The 18226-nt window shown below is 39.3% G+C and overlaps 1 pseudogene; it reads right to left on the bottom strand.

Moving 5' to 3' along the window:
• Window positions 1–9047: 9047 nt before the first annotated feature.
• On the bottom strand, window positions 9048–11643 carry LOC102828421 (annotated as a pseudogene).
• Between the last annotated feature and the right edge of the window lie 6583 nt (window positions 11644–18226).

Raw genomic sequence — 18226 nt, 5'->3', positions numbered from 1 at the left:
TCACAACAACTCAATCCACCATAGCACCACAGACAGGAGAGTGGTGGCCGTTTAGTTTTATGTTGATACTGTCACTTTAAATTTTAATGTCAATCCTGATACAATCAAAATACAATCAAGATGTTCTCTCCTGATACTATCAAGATGTTCTCTCCGAGATGGTGGCTCCTGGAACAGTTGAGTGTCTTGTTTCAGAATATAATGGATTTCTGGATTCCCTTCAAATTCCCCAGCTGTAAACCCTCCGATCCTCCAAACATACCTTTATATTTGTTTTAGAGTTCCAACACTATCTCGTGAGCCCTCTTGGCCTGGTGTTCCATGTTCTATGTTGTAACCACTGTAGTAGGCACCATTTGGGCTAAAACTCCATAGTGCTTGGTACAGAGGAATTAGAGGAGGAACTCTCTCTAGATGGGAGTAAAACTCTGAGAGACAGCCATGCCTCACGTCTGCCCATGTCTACTGGGTTGGGCACCTAAGTTTGCAAAATTGCAACAATATACTCAAACATAAATATGATTGTGAGAACAGCACAGGACTGGGCAGTGTTTTGTTCTTTTGTACATTGGGTAGCTGTGAGTTGGAACCAACTGAAAATCATCAAACAACAATCAGATTAAAAGAGTAGTGGCTGGATGAATGGATGATGTAGTACAACCCGCCAGTAAATGCCCATGTCGCAAAGGTTCACTAAACATGAAAAAGGAAACTGAAGTAACCTTAGGATATTTCCAAGACTGGAAGCCTCTCTCTTTAGGTGAATGTCTATTATTTTGAACCCAGACTATAAGTGGGCATTATAGATGTTGCTCAACAGAAGATAAAAAGTCCTGGTGTGGTGCTGTAGGATAAGCACTGGACTACTTACTGCAAGGTCAGCAGTTAAAACCTACCAGTCTCTCCTTGAAAACCCTCTACAGGTTTGCTATGGGTACAAACTGACTTGATGGCAACATAATAAAGCTTGTACTCATTAATTATTTAATTAATCCATTTATTTATAGAATAAATATTTATTGGTATATGATTTGTAATGTGAAACTCTTGAGACTGGATGTATTTCAGAATTCAAAATTTGCTTTTCAGATTTTACAACAGCAATATACCATATACTATATAAAATGGGGTCCAGAGCAGTACCAAAGGGGCTTTTGTAGTGTAGTGGGTACGAATCGGGCTGTGAACCACAAGGTCAGCAGTTTGAAACTACCAGCTGCTCCACGGGAGAAAGATGAGGCTTTCTGCTCCCGTAAAGATTTACAGCCTCAGAAACCCTGTACAGAGTTGCTATGAGTTGGAACCAACTCCACGGCACATAACAACAACAACAACAACAAGAGCAGAACCATGCAATGAAACAAATCAGTATTTCTTCAGAGAAATATATTTATATTTACACTAAGTTGTGGGATAAATAAAAACTACAAAGAAGCCTATGCCAGCTCTGGTTTTGCATTCAAATGAGTTCAGAGCACATTAGGTTTTGCTGCCAATTTTGCAATGGAAAACTTTCAGTTTTCAGTGTGCTTTATATTATGGAATTGTGGATAAGGGATTGCAGAACTGTAACAATGCTTCTCAAAGACATTTTCTCTGGAAGAAGAAAATCAGAAAAATATCCAATAAATATATCTTTTATCAGTGATCCCAATATAAAATCTGAAGACAAAATGAATTTAAGTGTGCAGTCCTGGTGTGGTGCTGTGGGTTAATGCGTCAGACGGTAAAGTCGTTTGAACTGCAAGGTTGGCAGTTCAAGCTCACCAGCTGCTCCTCAGAAACCCTATACAGGGTCGCTATGGGTTGGAACTGACTCGATAGCACTTAACAACAACAACAACAATACTGAAAGGAGCCCTGGTGTAGCGCTGTGGGCTAATGTGTCAGAATGCAAAGTTGTTTGAACTGCAAGGTTGGTGAGTCAAGCTCACGAGCCACTCCTTGGAAATCCTATATAGGGTCACTATGAGTCGGAATTAACTCGATGGCACTTAACAACAACAACAACATCAATTTACTTAAAAATAAAACCTTATATTGCATATATTATTCTTAACCAATGGCAAAAATAAATATAGTAGAATGTTGTTGTTAGGTGCCATCAAGTCAGTACCAACTCATAGTGACCCTATGCACAACAGAACGAAACACTGCCCAGTCCTGGGCTAATCTCACAATTGTTGCCACGATTGAGTCCACTGATGCTGCCACTTTGCCAGTTCATCTCACTGGGTGTCTTCCTCTTTTTCTCTGACCTTCCATCTTACCAAACATGATCTCCTTCTCCAGTGACTGACCTCCTGACAATATGTCCTAAGTATGAGAGATGAAGTTTGGCTCTCCTGGCCTCCAAGGAGCACTCTGGCTGCACTTCTTCCAACACAGATCTGTTTGTTCTTTTGGCAGCCTATGGTACTTTCAGTATTCTCCTCCAGCACCGTAACTCAAAGGTATCAATTCTTCTATGGTCTTCCTTATTCACTGTCCAACTTTCACATGCATATGAGGTTATTAAAAACACCATGGCTTGGGTCAGGAGTACCTTAGTCCTCAAGCTGACGTCTTTGCTCTTTCAACATTTGTGCAGCAGATTTGCCTAATGCAATACGTTGCTTGATTTCTTGGCTGCTGCTTCCATGACCACTAAGTACAAAACATCTGTTGCTTAAAATATTTACTTTGGCGGGGGTGGGTGGGGGGGGTGGGCTGTGGTGAATAGGTGAAGGGAAGGACAAGTGAATTCAATAAAGGAACAAAAGGAAATAGCTAAAATTAGAAACTGTACTGTTTCAGGGTCTGGTAATTAAATTTGTACTATACCTGCAAATACTCGAGGATTGTTACTTTTTCCTGTTACTTAATACTGGAAATTCCTATATCTGGGCAGGAGGCATTTCTTTTATAACTCAGCTAAAAGAGGGAGAGGGAGAGAAGACATATGGAACAACCATACTGTGTGTAAAGGGTAGAGAATAATGTTCTCATTGCCTCTGTCCAGATGGTTCCTGGAGTTTTACCACTGGGTGACACCCTCGCTGAAAGCTATTAAGAAACATAGAACAAACAAAAAACAGAACGTGCCATTGAGTTGGTTCCAACTAATGGAGACCGTACATGTTACAGGATAGAACTGCTCCTAAGGATTTTCATAGATGTAATCTTTGCCAGATTACTTCTTCCATGGTGCTGCTGGGTAGGTTTGAACAGCCAACCTTTAGTTGTTGTTAAGTCAGGTCCAACTTATAGTGACCCTGTGTAGGGTTTCTGGACTTGAACCTTTGACCTTACTGTTGACAGTCCATTGTTTATCTTACAGCGCAACACCAGGACTACCTCTGTTTTCAAGAAAAAATAGAAAGTTAGGGCTGGGGTGGAGTCTACCACATTCACTCTGAATTTGTTTGTCTCTCGACATCTTAACAAGTCTGGGAATGTAAATGGTTTTACAAGAAGACCAGGATTCAGGCACTGAGTTGAGGGAAGCAGTAAGTGAAGAAATAGAGCAAAAGTGAGAGCTGGGGCCAAGGAAGGAGGTGTGGGGGCTTTTAATCCTTTACATAGACAATAGATGACATTTTCTTATGATGTAAATTGATATCATATTGGGTATTCAAATCCCTCTTTCAGACAAGACTCTAAGCTCTTCCTGAATGGAAATTCTGCAGCAGAGTTAGGTTGAATAAGTTCTATGAAAATGGAACGAGTAGAAACTTAGAGGAATTAATTCTATGAAGGCAGTTAACTGGTCAACGTGAGGTGGTGACCCTTCTGTGATCAAAAGAGTGGACAAAGCCTCTGCTTCCAGGGAAGGAAGTAAATAAAGAAGTATATGAATGGATAGAAAAAGGTTTTCATACTAAAATAAACATTACTTGATGGTTACCAGCGGTGGAAGGGATCAGAGATTAATTCACTGGTTACAGAGTAGACACGTGTTAACTTGGGAGATGGGGAAGGTTGTATGTAACAACACTAGTAAGATATGAACACTTGGCATGGCCAATAATTTAAGATCAAAAGGGCAGCATTTACCTAAGGAAAAAGTTTGGAAAGGTTGAGAAGGAGGTGGAATGGAAACAAGAATCATAAGGAGGAAGTGGGATAAGTGATGTTACATGGAGTGGATTGCTGTCATTGGAATGAAATGAAGTGTATGATTTTTTTAATGTAAAGCTGATGATCTGCTCTGTAAACCTTCACTCAATTCACAATAAAATGTGAAAAAACACACAATAACAAAAAAAAAAGTATATGACTGGGAAGAAATTCAAGTTATTGTCCTGATGCTTCTGGTAAACCAGTTTCTTAACTTCCATTCTTTTCAAATCTTATGCATTTCACAAATGCAGTCTTTTTAGGTATTTATCATGCATTTTTAGTATTTTGAGTTTGAAATCTCCCTTTGAGTGGGATTTATTATGCAGTTGATGGGCACTTAACCAAAAACCCAAACAAACCCATTACTGTTGAATTGACTCAGACTCAGAGTAACCCAATAGGGTAGAATAGAACTGCCCTCTAAGTTTTCTACCACTATAAATATTGAGAGAAGCAGACTGCCACATCTTTCTCCTGTGGAGCTCCAGGTGGGTTCAAACAGCAGACATTCTGGTTAGCAGCCAGTGTTTTAACCACCGTGCCACAGGACTCTTTGATAGGCTCTTTTCTTTTTCTTGTTAAGTGCTGTCGAGTCAGTTCTGACTCATATTGGCCCTATATAGGGTTTCCAAGGAACAGCTGGTGGGGTTGAACTGTCAACTTTGTGGTTTGTAGTCCAGTGCTGAGCCTATAGCGCCATAGCTATTGCATATTTTCTTTCGATAAGTAAGCATAACTTTCAATGACACGTTGTTGTTGTTGTTAAGTCGAGTCAGTTTCAACTCATAGTGAGCCTGTACAGGGTTTCTGAGGAGCAGCTGGTGAGTTTGAACTGCTGATCCTGTGATTCAAACCAACTTTGCAGTCCAGTGTATTAACCCACAGTTCCACACCAGGACTCCTCAATGACACGTAGTAAAGCCTAAAAAAGCAAATGTTGTGGTGGCTCCTTAAGATCTGATGGCACTGTAGGATAAGCACTGGACTGCTAACTGCAGCATTTCAAACCCATCAGCTACCATATGACATAAAATGAGGCTTTCTACTCCTGTAAACGATTTATAACCTCAGAAATCCTATATGGGGTTGCTATGAGTTGGAATCGACTTGATGGGAGTGGGTTTTTTTTTATGTGTGAGGTGGTCCCTGAAAGTTGAAAGAGCACAAGCTTTGACTTTGGCAGCCTAGGCCTTGACTGGCTCCACAAGTTACTACTTCTGTATCTTCAGCCAACTTTGTAAATATCTCTGAGGTTCACTTTCCTCATTTGTTAAATGGCCATGAAATCTATCCTGAGCAATTATGATGAAGATGAAAAGAAATGAATGAAAATACCGGTGTTCAATGAATAGTTACTAATTGTTATTCTGATTTACGGCGATCCCAACTATGCAGTGTAGAAATGCTCCACAGAGTTTTCAAGGCAGGGACATTTTGGAAGAAGATTAACAGCCCTGTCCTCAAAGGCACCTCTAGGTGGGCTTGAACTACCAACCTTTCAACTAGTAATGGAGAGCTTAACCATTGACATCACCTTGGGTCTCCTTTCAATAAATATTCCTTAGGGTAGGATTCTGGCAGAAGCAATATTTATACTGTATGGATTGGGAGATCTCAATCTAGAGTTAGCAAAAAACAGATGACAGCATGCACATTCTGAAACTCATTTATATTTGATGTAAAAACGTTCCTTTTAAAGCTTATGTGCCCTGATAATTACCTGTCACTTAGTTTTTAAATTTTGTTTTTTACATTCTTTATTATGATTTGAGTGAAAGTTACAGAGCAAATTAATTTTCTATTCAACACTTTATACTCGTTTTGCTTTGTGACGTTGACTGCAATTCCCACAACATAGCAACATTCTTTCAACTTCTCCCCTGTATTTGTTTCCTTTCATCCTTCTTTCCTGTCCTTTCCTGCCTTCTAAATTTTATCCCTGGGTAAATGCTGCACTTTTGATTTTGCATAATTGATGATTCTAAAGAGTGCATACCTCCTTGGTGTTACTGTTCACCTATAGGCTTGTCTGTGGTTTAGCTGAAAGTTGAACAATGGCAGTAAGTTTTCCAGGCTTGAAGGGTGACAATCGTCCCAAGGGTTCCACCGGTCTCTCTGTCAGACAGTAAGCTTACCTGTCACTTTGGTTAATGTTGAAATTAGTTTTTTTTCTTTTTCCCAGAAGTCTCTGATGGCTTGTTTCACAGGGACAGTGGTCCAGGAACATTCTAAGTAGTTTGGGAATTAATGTACCCATTTATTTAGCCACAGTGAGAGGGACAGAGATGATTATTGATAATGAAGAGAAGCTTCGTTTTGAAGCTTCTTTTTCCTTAAGTGTACATTGCTTGCTTTTAATCTTTCCCTCACTGGATCTTAACAAGATCAAAATCAGTTTTGTGCTCTGGAATCTTAACAAGACCAGAATAAGTTTTCTCCCCACCTTAAGTGCTCAGAAATTAGTGCTATGATATAATTATGATCTTTTGGTGTGCCATAGCATATTCTCTCTCTCCTTTAGACACTGGGGAGATTCAGTTTCTCGGGCTTCATTTGATCTCTTCTATAATATTCAGGAGAAAAATGAAACTGTGGCAGAATTTCATATCGATCAAGCATCCTTTTAATGTCTTTCCTTTGGCTTCTTGGCAGTGTAACCTCTGGTCTAGGCTGTGCAAGCCTCAATGTTCAGATCATCGTCCTAGCCAAAATTATATACCTTCAATGCTTGAGGTAGTGAAAACCATCTTGTTTGTTTCCATTAAAACAGGAAGAAATACTAGTTATGAAAGTCCTTTTAATCTTAATTATCAGCAAGCATACAAATAAAGCCTGGAAGATTGTCTTGTTAACCCGCTGCTTGCTTCCAACCCAGTAATTGTTGTTGTTAGATGCCACCGAGTTGGTACTGACTCATAGTGACCCTTTGCCTGGTTCTGGGCAACAACCCTATAATACTAGAGTTGTAAATTCTATACCACGCACTTGAGACACCTTTTTAAATCACAGTGATTACCACAGAAAACGTTATTCTCGTCATTGAATTGTTAAGGCAAGTGCAGCTCAGTTAAATTGGTTTTGAGGTTATATTAATCCTGTGTGCCTACGTAGAAGAATTGGTTTATGCAAGAGCAGTGGTGGTGGTGGTGTGATACTGAGTCAATTCTCACTCATCACTACCCTGTACAGGGTTTCTGAGGTTGTAAATCTTTATGGGAACAGAAAGCTTCATCTTTCTCCTATGTAGTGATTGGTAGATTCAACCTGTTAACCTAGTGGTTAGCAGCTCAACTCGTAACCACTATGCTACCAGGGTTGCTGGTGGTTTGCTGTGGAGTCAATTCTGACTCATAGCAACCCAAAATGGGGTTTTCGAAACTGTGAATCTTAACAGGAGCAGAAAGCCTCATCTTTCTCCTGCTGAGTGGCTGTTAGTTTCAAACTGCTGACCTTGAGGTTAGTAGCCCATCTCGTAACCACAATGCTACTGGAGCTCCAGGGCTAATACCTGCTATATCATTTTAGCAAGCAGACAAATGTTTTGTGTGGATGTGGGTAGAAACAATTAGGACCCCATATATGGTACTATATCTAAACTGAGGGAAACCTGTACTGCCATCTGCCTGTGAACAGATATTGGTGTTCTTTTCAAGCATCATTCTTAGCAAAGTCTTGTTGAGAAATACCTAAAGCCTTCCATCCCTTAAGTCACTGGTTTAGCGATTTAAAAAAAAAAAAAAAAAAAAAAAAAAAAAAAATATATATATATATATATATTTTGAAATTTTATAAAAGTGATTGATAAATATTACTTTAAAAATGTGTTTCATGGGATTAGAGACTTCCTGAGAAAATGCATCCCTTTTTCAGACCAAGTTCCAAAACAAAAAAGAAATATGACAAAAGAGTAAGGCAGATTGGATATTCAAATCTGATTCCAGAAAATGTCATGTGTGTCTTAAAATATGGGCTTCATAATACTGACCCCCATAATGATCAGACCTAATTACCCAGTTCTAAACATAAGCCCTATCAGACTTTGCTCAAGGAGTTTTTTATTTTATTAAAATTTTTAGGGTTGTTTTTTTTTTTTAGGTGATTAAACTTTATTTTGATAAATGGATCTAAAATGAAAGCCACAGACAAATTCTAGTAATCACTAAATTTAACAGAATAAATGTTACCCTTACCACTTGAACTAAGCGTGCTCATGTGCACGCACATACACGCAAGGATAAGTTTCTCAAAATTTTTAGTTTTTATTGGGAACTGAGTGATAGTTTACATGGGAGAATATCGGTTTTACATTCATCATTTCATTGCAACAATTACAATCTCCTCCATGCATCATCACTCAACAGTATTTGCTTCCATTCCCCCCCTTTTTTTGTTTTTATTTGGGAGGGGGGAGAGAATGCACACAAAAGCACTCAGGAATATATAATAATTTAAACAACCAAAGGGCACATTCTGTAAGCCTGCCTCCTGACCACGAGCACTCAGTCTTTCTCTTTCCATGAGTCTAGAGTCCTAAGCTGCTCCCTTTTTCCATGTCCCCATCTCTGCCTCCATCTCTGGTGTCACTGCCTCTCTGGATAGAGTCCCACATTCCACTTGTGTTATTCTTCCTTGATGGCTCTAGGATCTTCTGTTCCTGCATTATAAGATTAACCACTCCCCACTTTGTTTTATTTTTAATCATACAAAACTATTCTTCCTACAAAAAATAAGCTGTGATGTTCTCTCTGGCTTTGGGAGGACCACAGCCTCTCTCAGCAGGAAGGATTTGCAGCCTGGGGTTAAGAAGTGGTTATAGGTTGGAAAAGAGTGGTTTCCTTCCTGGGTAGTCCATATCCACAGGGGATAGAGGTGAGTTAAAGGCATGGGGGGAGCCACAGAGGGGAGAATTGTAAACAGTGAGACCTATAGGGGGTTAGTAGCTCACCCTAGGGCAGTAGGTTGCTTTGGGAGAGGGAGCATGATGAGGGGGGCCTCCAGTTTGCAGTGAGAAGAGCCATAGCTGCCAGGCAAGTGGGGGGGGGGGCTGGTACCCAAAGCCTCTGGTCTCTTGGTTGGTCACATAATCTGGTCCTCAGACTGGCCCACTGCCAGCCACACTGCCACCTCCCTGGCTGAAGTGCGGCAGCCCAATGCCCTGGTTCTTGGTCTTTGGCCAGTGTTGGTACTTGTAGTCTGGATAGTAGAAAAGGGAGATGATAGGGACAGAAAAGCACCTGGACTATACCTGAGCAGTAACTCCTTCCACACCCCTGACAAGAAGGGCCGGAAGAGTTTCACTAGTGGAGCTCCCTCCACTTTAAGGGAAGCTTCAGAACTGGAGAAGAAGCCCCCTGTTGTTCGATGGTTATTTATGTAATTGAAGATTTAGATTAATGGCGGTGAATGTGTCATCGTTTAACATCTACCCTTTTCTCCAGACAGTTAAAAATATTCATATAGTCTGCATAATACAGGTACACAGTACTCCTCTGTAAAATTTGTATCATTCTATAAAATTTGTATAATTTTATAGAATGCTTTAGAATTTTTATATTGCTCTGGAAATAGTCCAAGGGTAACAATTGACAAAAAGATATTGTCAATATTCAACCATTTCAAGTGGCAGCATATGATAAAGAGCCAGTGGCAGTGAAGTCACTGGCAAAGAATAAGCTTCTGGGAATTGATGGAATACAAATTAAAATCTTTCAATAAACTGATGCAGCACTGGCAGCACTCATTTAACTACGCCAAGACATTTGGAAGAGAGCTACTTGGTCAACTGATTAGAATAGATTCATATTTGTGCCCATTCCAAAGACAGGTGATACAATGGAATACAGAAATCAACAGAAAATATTATTAATATCACACACAAGTGAAATTTTGCTAAAGATATTTGAAAAAAGACTGTAACAGTACATCGACAGAGAACTGCCAGAGGATCAAGCCAGATTTAGATAAGGATGTGAATTGAGGGATATTAATGTTGATGTCAGATGAGTGACTGAAAGCAGAGAATAGTAGAAAGATGTTTTGTTGTTAAATCCTGTCGAGTTGGTTCTGACTCATAGCAACCCTGTATAGTGTTTCCAAGGAGTGGCTGATGAGTTTGAACTTCTGACCTTTCTGTTCAAACTGACCTTGCAGTCCAGAATTTCCTAAGCCTATAATATCTGGTATTCCTAGATGGTCTCCCATCTAAGTATTAACCAGGCCCGACCCTGCTTAGCTTCTGAGATCAGACAAGATCAGGCGCATTCAGGGTGGTATGACCATAGACATAGAATGATGTTTACCTGTACTCTATTTACTATACAAAGGCTTTCAACTGTATGCATCATGGCAAGTTATGGATAACATTGTAAAGAATGGGCATTCTAGAACACTTAATTGTGCTCATGAGGTACATAGACCAAGAGGCAGTTTGAACAGAACAAGGGGACACTGAATGGTCTAAAACCAGGAAAGGTGTGCACCAGGGTTGTATTCTTTCACCATACTTATTTAATCTGTATACTGAGCAAATAATCCAAGAATCTGGATTATATGAAGAAGAATGTAGCATCAGGATTGGAGGAAGGCTCATTAACAGCCTGCAATATTCAGATGACACAACCTTGCTTGCTGAAAGTGAAAAGGACTTAAAATACTTACTGATGAAAATCAAAGAATACAGTCTTCAATATGGGTTGCACATCAATGTAAAGAAAACAAAAATCCTCACAACTGAGCTGATAAATAACATCATAGTAAATGGTGAAAGATTGAAGTTGTCAATGACTTTATTTTGCTTGGAGCCACAATCCAAACTCATGGAAGCAGCAGTCAAGAAATCAAACGACTTATTAAAGTAGACAAATCTTCTGCAGAAGACCTCTTCAGAGTTAAAGAGCAAAGATAGCAGTTCGAGGACTAGAGTGAGCCTGACCCAAGTAATAGTATTTTCAGTTGACACTCATATGCATGTGAAAGCTGGACAATGATTAAGGAAGACCATAGCAGAATGGATGCATTTTAGTTATGATATTGGAGAAGAAAATTAAAAGTACAATGGACTGCCAGAAGAGCAAATAAATTTGTGTTGGAAGAATAGTCAGAATGCTCCTTAGAAGCCAGGATGATGTAGACTTCATCTCTCACACTTTGGACATATTACCAGGAGGGACCAATCATTAGAGAAGGACATCATGCTTGTTGAAGTGGAGGGTCAACGTGAAAGAGGAGTATCCTCATGGATTGGAACAGTAGCAGAAGCAATAAGTTTAATTAAGTGTTACTACAATTGTGAGAATGGTGCCAGACCAGGCAGTGTTGCATCCTGTTGTGCATAGGGTGGACTTGAAGGCACCTAACAACAATAGAGTTGTTATTCTTACCGGCAAGTGAGGAGGACAATTGAGGAGTCCAAGAGGGAAATTGTAGATCCCCTGAAAATACGTGTTCAGGAACCCTACATTGATAAGCAATACATTTAACCCCAAATGGTGTCACCTGTTGGTCACTTAGAAACACTAGTGTGATTGTGAACACACAGCTCATGTAACAGTTTCAGGGATTATTTGACCGTGATATGCTTATCCAAACAATCTAGACTATCTAGTATAAAAGGTTAAAAATATTTATTAAATTAGTCAATATTTTCTTTTAGAAGCTATGTCCCTTGAGAATATGAACTTAAGAGCTTATTATGAGAAATGCAGAGCAAACACAAATAAAATTAGGGGATGAATTATTAGAACAAGTACAGGGCAGCTAATTATTTATTATGACATGTCTAGCCAAATTTGTCCATTTTGTGATATCTTGTAAATCCTAGCCTCTATCGTAGTGGTTATGAATCGGGCTGCTAACCTCAGGGTCAGCAGTTCAAAACTACCAGCTGTTCCATGGGAGAAAGATTTACAGCAGAAAGATTTCTGCTCCCGCAAAGATTTACAGCCTCAGAAACCCTGTACATGGTTGCTATGAGTCAGAACCAACTCCATAGCACATAATATGCCAGTGATTATGGTTCCTTTTTGAAATGACTTGCTAACAAGTAAAGATTAAGGTAGGGTTAAAGAGTAGAGGTTATGGTGGATCTAAGTGTTAAGAATGTCCCCACCTTAGGAGAAGGTGTGACTCAAGTCACCACCCTTAGTTTCTCTTGTGGGGCATAGTCTGACTCCAATTTATAAGACTACTTTGGAAAAGCTTGCTCTCTCATGCGCTAGATCTTGCATCTGACTCATGATGTCTGACCTTCAGTTTGTGAGACTTTTGCCTGACTTGATTTGAACAGCTCCCAAAGCCTAAAGCATCAACAGCCTGTCATCTGACCTGCCAATTTGGGTTCCTCAGTTCCTGAGAATATTCCTCCAGATTGATCTCAAAAGTATGGAATGTGATTTACTAGCCTCCACAAGTTTGTGAGCCATTCCTTTAGACAACTGGGAGTTTTGTGGAATGTTGAAGAACCCTGGAACTTGAGGGAAGGTTGTGTGCCAACCTCACAATCATTGCTATACTTGAGCCTATTGCTGCTGCCACTTGCCAATCCATTTTATTGGGGGTCTTCATCTGTTTCTCTGACTTTTCACTTTACCCAACATGATATCCTTCTCCAGGGACTGGTCCCTCCAGATAATATATCTGAAGTATGAGAGATAAAGTCTGGCCATCCTGTCTTCCAAGGAATACTCTGGCTAAACTTCCAACACAGACCTTTTTGGCAGTCCACAGTACTTTTAATATTCTCTTCCAACATCACAACTCAAATGCATCAATTCTTCTACAGTCTTCCTTATTCATTGTCCAACTTTTACATGCATATGAGGTTATTGAAAATACCATGGCTGGGGTCAGACACAACTAAATCTTCAAACTGACATCTTTGCTCTTGAACACTTTAAAGAGATCTTATGCAGCAGATTTACCTAATACAATACATCGTTTGATTTCTTGGCTGCAGCTTTCATGAGTGTTGATGGTTGATTGATCTGAGCAAAATGAAGACTCTGACAACTTCAACCTTTTCTCCATTTATATGGATATTATTTCTTGGTCCAGTGGTGAGGATTTTTGTTTTCTTTACGTTGAGGTGCAACGCATGCCAAACGCTGTGGTCTTTGACATTCATCAGTAAGCATTTTAAGTCTCTTTCCCTTTTATCAAGCAAGATTGTATCATCTGCATATTGCAGGTTGTTAATGAGTCTTTCCCCCAACTTGATACTATGTTCTAATTCATGTAACCCAGCTTCTAGTATTATTTGCTCAGCATACAAATTAAATAAGTATGGTTAAAGAATACAACTCTGGCACACAACTTTCCTAATTTTAAACCATTTGGTGTTCCCTTGTTCTATGTACAGAATTGTCATGAGCACAATTAAGTGTTCTTCAATACTCATATTTCATAATGTCCATAGCTTGTTATGATACACACAATTGAAAACCTTTCATAATAAATAAAGCATAGGAAACCACATTCTGGTATTCCATGCTTTCAGCCAATATCCATCTGACATCAGTAACAATGTCCCTTGTTCCACACCCTCCTCTGACTCCAATTTGAACCTCTGGAAGTTCTCTGTCAATGTCTGTTTGCAGCCATTTTTGACTTATGTTTAGCAAAATTTTACCTGTATGCGATATTAATAATATTGTCCAATGATTTCCACATTCTATTGGGTCACCTCTCTTTGTAATGGGCACAAATATTAATCTCTTCCGGTCAGTTGGCCAAGTAGTTGTCTTCTAGATTTCTTGGCAAAGATGGGTGAGTGCCTCTAGTGCTGCCTCAGTTTGTTGTAAGATTTCAATTTGTATTACATCAATTCCCAGAGCCTTGTTCTTTTCAATGCATCTTGGACTTCTTCCTTCAGGATCATTTGCTCTTGATCATATTCTACCTTTTGAAATGGTTGAACAACAATCATTTCTTTTTGGTACAATGACTCTGTGCATCCCTTCCATCTTCTTTTGATGCTTTCTGCATCATTCAGTATTTTGCCTATAAGTTGTTGTTGTTAAATGCTGTCAAGTCAGTTCCGACCTGTAGTGACCCTGTGTAGGGTTTCTGAGGAGTGAGTGGTGAGCTTGAACTGCCGACTGTGTGGTTCGCTGACTTTGAAGTCCAGTGCATTAATCCACAATGCCAGGAAGCCTTCATTATTGCAAGTTGAGGCTTGAATTATTTTTCAATTCCATCAGCTTGAGAAACGCTGAGCTTGTTATTCCTTTTTGATTTTCTATCTCCAAGTCTTTACACATTTCATTATAATATTTGACTTTCTTCTCAAGATGCCTTTTGAAATTTTATAGATATTATCCTATCACAGTGCTGTACTTCAAGATAGATCTTGATACGTTCTTTCTGATGATGAATGCGACACCATTCTGCTTCAGTTTGTCATTCTCAGCATAGTAAACCATGTGATTGTCAGATTCAAATCGGCCAATACCAGTCCATTTCATTTCATTAATGCCTAGGATATCAATGTTTATGAGTTCCATTTCATTTTTTGACAACTTCCAGTTTTCCTAGATTCATACTTTGTACAGTTCATGTTCCAATTATTAATGGATGTTTACAACTATATCTCCTCATTTTGAGTTGTGCCCCTTTAGCAAATGAAGGTCCTGAAAGCTTTACTCCATTTGCATAATCACAGTCAATTCTAATCAGAGGAGGCAACTTTTCCACAGTTGTGTTTTGAGTGCCTTCCAACCTGAGAGACTCATCCTTGGACACTTTATTTGAAAATATTCTGGTGTTCACCATGTTTCAATATTCAGTTTTCTGGTGTTGACTGTGTTCTGCTGCTATTCACAATGTTTGCAGTGACTAAATATTCAGAAGCAGTCCGTTTCTCTATCTTCTTAGTCTTTCTTCTTCAGAAATCTCAGTTGGAATCTGTTCACTATGGGTGACCTTGTAGGTATTTAAAATACCCTTTGCATAGCTTCCAGAATCAGCAATATGCAAGGCTCCACAGTATGACAAACTGTCAGACAAGTGGTGGATCAAGGACTCTGGGGGGCGTAACATGTTGAAGACTTCAAACAGTTGGGATATCGTTAACCTCCAACTCATAGGGATTAACCTTTGTTGATTTTGATAAAGGAAATAATTCATGCAACAAGTCTCTTGAATGGCAACTCCATGTCTAACAGCCACTCTCAAAGTTGAAGTCCAGGTGAAGGAACACTGGTTACTTGTCCAGTTGTGACCTTTGCTTAGACTTACCCCCAGACCTCGCTGCCACAGAGTTATCCTGTTAGCTGCATATTTCAGCCTTTTTCTACTACCACTAACATGGAAAAACCTTAGGAGGAAGTTCATCATTTCATTGGGATCTGAGGAGACCAATAGAAATGTGAGGAGACATGGGAGGCCCCTTAATAAAATAAGCAATCTTTGGAGTCAGACTTCCTTTTGAACTATGATCTTATGCAAATAACCTTTCCATGTCTCATTTTTTCTCCACTGTAAAATATATTGTTGTTGTTGCTAAGAGCTGTTGAGTTGATTCCGACTCATAGCGACCCTGTATAGGGTTTCCGAGGAGCAGCTGGTGAGCTTGAACCACCAACCTTGTGGTTCAAACCGACCTTGCAGTCCAGGACTACCTTATCCTTTGTGGATCTGTAGGATAAACACTTGACCTCAAGGTCTGTTTGAACTGCAAGGTCAGTGGTTCAAACTCACCAGCTAGCTCCTTGGAAACCCTATGTAGGGTCACTATGAATCAGAACGGACTCAATGACACTTAACAACAACAATCTTTTCTTTTCTTTTCTTTAAGTCACGGTGGTTCAAACTCACCAGTCACTCCTTGGAAATCTTATAATGGGTCGCTATTAGTCAAAATCTACTCAACCACACCCAATAACAACAACATAACAATTTTATTCTTTTGTTGTAAAGATTATGAGAAAAAATTTATTTATGAGAATCTTAAGCAGTACAAAACTCAGAAGCTCCACTTAGGTGCAATAAAGGTGGATATGATGCTAATCAACTCTAGTCCTTTCCATAAATTGAATAAGATGCTAGTTTTACAGAACATAGTAATACTTAAAGCAGCAATCTTCAAATTTCCATATGGCCCTGCACATTTTTTTGTTAAAATAAGCAAGACTACAGTTAGGTAGAGTCTTAAGAATATGAGTGATATATAGCAGTTACATGAAATAATTTTATATAAGCTTAGACAAAGATACTTACATAAGTTTAGACAAAAACATTTTTCACATGGGTAAAATATTGATGTCATAACCAAACCATATGGCTCATAATTTCATTTCTCGAGTCTTTGTATTAGACATTGAAGATGTGACCTTTTCATCCCAGCTTCCCTATTCTTAGCTTGTTATTTTCAGCCTTATTGTGACAGGAACTTTAAAGAGAAATAGTAGGGGGAGGCCACAGACACTACATATAAACACAGGAGTAGGAAGAGGTCTTGATGAAAGTGAGGACAGCATAAAAATATTTACAGAAGCAAAGACAAAACGGTTTAGAGTAACAGAATATTAAGTAATCGTTAGTCTGCTGCTACACTGAGGCCTCTTTGAGCTCCCCAAACTCTTGCTTTCTTCTCCTTTCATCCTTGCTCATGCTTCTCCCATTGTTTTTCCTTTGTCTGGAGATGAGGTTGTTTGAAAGTTTTCTTATACTCAATAAAATTTACTTGTACAAAAGGTTAAGTAAGCTCTTGACTACTAAGTGATAGGTTGGCGGTTTGAACCTACCAGTGCTCTGTGGGAGAAAAGACCTGGAGATCTACTCTGGTGAAGATTACAGCCATGAAAACCCTTTAGGGCGGCCCTACTCTCCTGGTGTGGTGCTTCAGGATAAGGTGCTGGACTGCAAGGTCAGTTTGAATCTCAAGGACAGCGGTTCAACAGAGTCACTATGGATTGGAACTGACTTGACGGCACTTAACAACAACAACAACAACAACAACTCTGCATATAGAGTCACTATCAGTTGAAATGTATGTCACACAACAGCAGCATAGTGTCATTATCTATGCTGCTTGGTTTTGTCCCTCCTAGTACATTAATTTAAGGAGCTCTGGTAGCGTAGTAGTTACGAATCGGGCTGCAAACCACAAGGTCAGCAGTTCGAAACTACCAGCTGCTCCGCTGGAGAAAGATGAGGCGCTCTGCTCCCGTAAAGATTAACAGCCTCGGAAACCCTGTGCAGGGTCGCTATGAGTCGGAACCGACTCCACGGCACACAACAACAACAACAACAACAGTACATTAATTGGAGTCCTGTGTGGCACTGCAGAATAATGCACTGGACTGAAAGGTCAGTTTGAACTGAAAGGTCAGCGGTTCAAACCCACTAGTCTAATTGACTCAATGGCACGTAACAACAAGTATATGAATGAGTATACAGACCAATGCTTCTCTGATTTCAAAGCTCATACAAATCACTTGGGAATCTTGTTCAAATGAAGGTTCTGATTCAGTACATACAAAGTAGGACTGAAGTTCTGCCTTTTTAATACATTCCTAGGTGGTTCTGAAACTTTTTGTCTGAGGATCACATTTGAAGAATCAAGATACTAGAAATGAACGAATCTTGTTTTATGTTCTTAAGCTAAAATGAAATTATTTAATAGAATCATCTGTCTTGGTCTGATGCTGCCACCTTGAATATTTCACATAGCAAGTCAATACTTGCTAAATATCAGGCTGGGTTTGGACTCATGCCTGCCCCAAACATTTATAGTGTTGAGGGCAAGAATTAAAATACTGATATGTATGTAATAAACCTCAATATTTGAAAGCTATGAATTAAACTAACAAATGTAAATAAAATAGGTGCTAACCACCTACCTTTATAAATATACATTTATAATGACAAAATTTAAAAAATGCATGCCGAGTTATAACTTTTCTATGACCCAAAGTCAGCCAAATTACAAATATGATGGCATTTCATATGATTGCAAATGTCTAATTCTATTGTTATAAAGGTATGTTTGGAGGTTCGGAGGGTTTATAGCTGGGGAATTTGCAGGAGAATCCAGAAATTCATTATTTTCTGGATCAAGACACTCAGCTGTTCCAGGAGACGCCATCTTGGGAAAGCTTATCTTGATTGTACCAGGATTGATAGGATT

The sequence above is a fragment of the Chrysochloris asiatica genome, unplaced genomic scaffold (assembly GCF_000296735.1).
Source record: "Chrysochloris asiatica unplaced genomic scaffold, ChrAsi1.0 scaffold00066, whole genome shotgun sequence".
Taxonomy (NCBI): domain Eukaryota; kingdom Metazoa; phylum Chordata; class Mammalia; order Afrosoricida; family Chrysochloridae; genus Chrysochloris; species Chrysochloris asiatica.
The sequence above is the reverse complement of the archived record's forward strand: the minus strand, read 5'-3'. Positions and strand labels throughout refer to the sequence as shown.